General features: G+C 35.5%; 1 long non-coding RNA gene across 1 annotated transcript; it reads right to left on the bottom strand.

Annotated features, from left to right (window-relative positions):
• Positions 1–487: 487 nt before the first annotated feature.
• Positions 488–2,789, bottom strand: LOC114078345. The gene is made up of 2 exons (XR_003579961.1): positions 2,652–2,789; positions 488–768 (listed from the first exon to the last, which is right to left on the bottom strand). It is a non-coding gene; the product is annotated as an uncharacterized LOC114078345 (long non-coding RNA).
• Between the last annotated feature and the right edge of the window lie 2,598 nt (positions 2,790–5,387).

The raw sequence follows: 5,387 nt of genomic DNA, 5'->3' as shown, positions 1-5,387 counted from the left end.
CTTATTTCTCCATCCATCATGACCGGAGGATTGACCGGGGCTTGGACACCTAGAGGAACTTCCTCTTGAGGAGGAGCTTGGTTTCCTCAGGGAGGAACTCTTGCATTTGCGATCTCGTCTTCAACCCTTCTTGCGGCTTCCCTTCTAGTAGTCATAGCCTATATCCACAAGAGAAGTATTAGAAATAAAGGACACATAGATTTAAGACTCTTTAGGCACGACTTAAGATTACCAAAGAAATGAATTTCCTAAGCATCACCTATCCTCTCATTCATAAAGGTGGCACGCTTCACAATTATGAATAAGACTCTACATAGACGTGGTTTTGTCACATCATTCCTAATACTATTCAAGCTAATGCTCTGATACAAAGTTTGTCATGACCCGAGATCACCCCTAGTCGTAACCGGCGTCTTCATCCTCGAAGAGGTATTAGACAATCCCTTAGTATTCATCATTGCATAATAGATAGAATAAAAGCGGAAAATTTAAAACTTTTCATTTGAAGTTCAACTTCACTTCATATATTAAGAAAGAAACTAATTTGTCACACATTGCCATCTAGACATAAGAATATGAAAATAGGGACTTAGCCCTTACATCAATAAGAAGCCTTATAATACGAATTACAACATAGTATTTAACTAAGGAAAGTGAAACTATAATTAGAATCAAACATCTCCATCCTCAGCCTTGGGGACTCACCTATTGGGAATAGCAATCCTAGTTTCTTCAAGAAAGGACTAGAATCACTTCAATGGCCCAAACCTAAACTTTGTGTAGAAAATAGAAGAAATATGGGTTAGTACATACCGCATGTACTAAGTATGGAAACATATGCAAGTAAAACATATGAAACATGCACAAAGGGACATTTGGTTATAAACATGCTATATTTACTTGAAAAAGCCTTTATTCACATTCCAAGAACATTATACAAGTCCATACCATAACAACAAGGCATATCCATACTCATAAGTAACACCATAATCAAGCCATAGTCAAAATTTCATATTTAAAGTCCATTTCATCAATACATCACAAGACCTTACTCATAACCCCCAAATCAAGTCTACTAGTGCAAAGTGTATTTTAAGACCCATAACCCAACATAAACCAAGTAAACTAACGAAGAGATCACAAACATTGTCTTTTACCTCATACATCATCATAACAAGTATAGTAAACAACATGTACACCAAATAAAATCAACATCGTGTGTATCAAGTCACACCAATATCATACATATCATATATACATAAAGAACCCGCCCTAAAATTTCCCTGAAGTTCCACTTGTGCAATGTATAGGTAAAGTCTCATACCCTTACCTACAACAAGTAACACCTCTTAAGTAGTCCTAGTTAGTGTTCATCTTCTTAATTTCATTCATTGATTTTAACATTCGAGATATTTCACCATAGCCGACATAGACCATGTGAGCTTCATGGAATCCGGTGTCATCCCCTCACATCGAAATGAGGGTGAAATACTTGCCAAGGTAAGACATAAACATTCGTATAACATCTATGTGGATCCACTAGCTAAGGTTTCCAATGGGTGGCACATAGTTAAGGAACTAGGTGGTTGTTACCAGAAACCTTTTTTATGCTAATTAGCATGGTAGTTTCCACCTCATGAGAACATTGGGTGAACCTTTCTTCCTTTGGGAAAGAAAACCTCTCATTGTCAAGTTCACTCAGTGCTTAGCTAAATTCTCTTTTTGAAGTGTCTTTAAGTCTTCCTTAATATTAATTTATAATATAGGTCTTTGGAGTTTAACCCCTCATATAATATGTTCATATCTCATAGATTTTAAGATGAGAAAGTTCTTTCATCACAAATCCAACATCATGTGAGAAAATCACTTCAAAACTTAGTCTTAAGAAACACATGGGAATTATGTTGAACCCCTCATAATAGCACACCTATAATCATCTCACGACCATCATATTCATAGCATGATCATGCATTCATAATTTCATCATTCATACTTCAAGTAATCAATATTACCAAAGACAAACCAACAATAATACAATATCATGTTCATGACCTTGAAGGTCTAACCTTCCAAGACTTCATCCCAAACCCATGATATTTATCCATCAAATCAATTATCATCATCATCATCATAAAATAGTCAATTACACAAGAACATACTCAATTACATTACCTCTAATCATTAATCAACATAATTCAAGAGTTAGGGTTAAGAGAAGAGGGACATTAGTTAATCTTTAAGGAATTAAGTCAAAAGTAAACAATACATCATATAAGGCAATGCATAAAGTAATAACACAATTAACACCAATATAGACAATTGATAAATTCATCATCTTCAACAAATTCACCAATTCAAATCCAAGATTTATGGAATTAGGGAAGAACATGGGTCCAAGTGAATTTATACACCTAAACAACCTTAAGTAATAATAATTGATTCATAATTTCATTTTTCAAAGAAGACCCGTGTGTAGAGAAAAACTCTAGATTTTGGGGGATTTTTAAAATATTTTTGAAGGGACCTCTTGGGGAAAGGAATCCGAAGAGTGAAAGAAAGCATACCTTAATGAAGACCTATCCATAAAATTGTAAAACATCTTTGAAGGGACCTCTTGGGGAAAGGAATCCCAAGAGTGAAAGAAAAAATACCTTAATGAAGACTTATCCATAAAATGGAGTTGAAATCTTTGAGAATTGATCCTCTTCTTGGAGCTTCAAGGTCCTTCAATGGAGGTTTTGTGTAGAGAGAGAAGGGAGAGATTCTATTTTTTATATTTCTAATTGAGTATTTTGTGTTTTTGATTGGAGAATGGCTGTAAAATGACTAAAAACTATATATACTAACTCTCCAAAAATACCCAAAACACCCCTACACTTGTTGGACTTTAATATAAAAGTCCAACTTGACTTTTCATTATATCCCGATTTCTTCAAAAATTGAAGGTGGGTCCGCGACGCATAGCAAGGTCCAAATTTATGTTTCAAAAATACTTTTTGAGGAAGAAGACCTCATGTCAGATCCACATTTCGGAATTTGGAACATGGCGCGCGACGCGCGGGCACTCTTTGATTCGGCCCGTCGAAACTTCTTCTTCATTTTTCATCTCTAATCCCTCAAAACTTTCACGACTCTTTCCCCAAACACTTAGGACTGTAATTACCCCTTTTTAGGTCATAATTCATCAGGTTAGTCTCTAGGTAAGGTCATATAATTTCTGGGGTGTTATTTGTGTTAGCCAACGTACTGTATATACCAAATTTTAGGTTCAATCTGATGTCTCTTTCGAGGATAACTAAGGAACTAAATTGCTAAATTCAATTTTTCCTAACTTCTGTATATTCTACAACCTCTTAAATTGGAAGGTGTTGGAGGTTGGTGAAGAGAAGGATGGACTCTACTTGCTAAAGTATAAAGGACAAACAGAGAATAATGATCAGCATTTAGAGGATTACAACAAATTAAAGGTTTGATAGCTACAAGAAATAAAGTAGATGTTTTACTTTAGCATAAGAGAATGGTACATGCATCTGCTGGAGCATGCAACAGGTTTTTAGTCTTAGCCATGATTACTGTGAGCAAGAAATCGGTAGTTGTGAAATTTGCCCACTTGCTAAACAAAGTAGGATGCCTTTTCCTAGTAGTAATACCATATCTATTGCTATTTTTGATTTACTACTGATGTATGGGGACACATTCATGTACCTACGTTTGATGGTAATAAATTTTTCTTGACAATTGTGGATGACTATTATCGGATGACTTGGATTTTTTTGTTAAAATTCAAAAGTGATGTTGTAATGGTTTTGACAGACTTCATTAAACTAGTCTTGACACAGTCTGGTAAAACAATCAAAGTAATGATATCAGACAATGGGACATAATTTGTGAATTCTAAATGTGAAGTATTGTTTAAATCTCATGGCATTCTACACCAAAGATCATGTGTTTACACCCCACAAAAAATGGAGTGGTTGAGAGGAAACATAGATACATTTTGGAGTTAGCTAGAGCCAATAGATTTCAAGGATCCATTCCTTTTAAATTATGTGGACATTGTGTACTGGGAGTTGTTTATTTTATGAATATATTGTCATCTAAAGTATTAAATGGAAAGACTCCTTATGAATTGTTTCATGCATGTAGAGGTACCATTGATCATTTTAGGACCCTGGGCTGTTTGTGTTATGCCAAGAAATTTCCATCTGGGGACAAATTCACAGCTAGAGCAGTGACTATTGTACATATGGGATATTCTGAGGTGTCCAAGGGTTATGTCTTATATAACCTCTATACACATTCATTTTTTACTTCCAGAGATGTCATTTCTCTAGAAGACATTTTCCCTTTTAAGAATTAGACTCCATCTCATCCCATGAGTCTAGAAAATCCTGCGGTTCTATTGATGATATTGTTCAATTCCATCCTCGTTTGAGCTCCTGGTCCATGCTCTAGTTGGGTCTGGGCGTGAAGGGGGTGTTAGAGTGGGTAAAAGTTCCACATCGGTTAGGGATGAACTGGTGGTATCCTTATATGGACTTGGACAATCCTCCCCTCTTGAGATAACTTTTGGGGTTGAGTTAGGCCCAGGTGCTACATCTTTAAAATCCCTATATGGTATAAAGCAAGCTAGTAGACAGTGGAATCTGAATCTTACAGATGCTTTGATAGATTCTGCTTTTATACAAAGCAGATTGGACAATTCTTTGTTTATTGAAATGCATCATGAGAATATTCTAGTTGTTTTAGTATATGTGGATGACATTATAGTAGCTGGTAGTGACTTAAAACTGATTGAGCGGACTAAGGAAGAGCTACAGCTAAGTTCAAAAATAAAGATCTTGGAATCATGAGATATTGTTTGGGGATTGAACTCAGAAGGTCATCCAAGGGAATTTTGACAAATCAGATAAAATAAGTTTTGGAGATGATAGAAGAATTAGGACTTATTGGTGCAAAACCATCATGGACTCCATTGGATCCAAACTAGAAACTGACAACAATAGAGGTGGATAAGGCAAGAGGAGTTACATATCATCACATTTTGACAGATATGGGATTGTATCAAAAACTGAATGGAAGATTATTGTACTTAACACAAACAAGGCCAGACATTGGTTTTGCAATATTAAAAACTAACGCTTTTCTTACAAAATCCTAAGAAGTCACATATGGAGGCATCAACTAAGGTGGTTAGATATGTAAAAAGACAGCCTATAATGGGGATACTAATGAGAAGCAACTAGGGAAACACACTAAGAAAACATTGTGATTCAGACTGGGCATCATGTCACAATACAAGAAGATATGTGACAGGTTTCTTAATCAAACATGGAGTATCCTTGGTATCATGGAGATCAAAGAAGCAGACGATAATATCAAGAAGT

This window comes from Solanum pennellii, chromosome 8, assembly GCF_001406875.1.
Source record: "Solanum pennellii chromosome 8, SPENNV200".
NCBI lineage: Eukaryota > Viridiplantae > Streptophyta > Magnoliopsida > Solanales > Solanaceae > Solanum > Solanum pennellii.
Note: the sequence above shows the minus strand (reverse complement) of the source record. Positions and strands in the feature narration are given on the sequence as shown.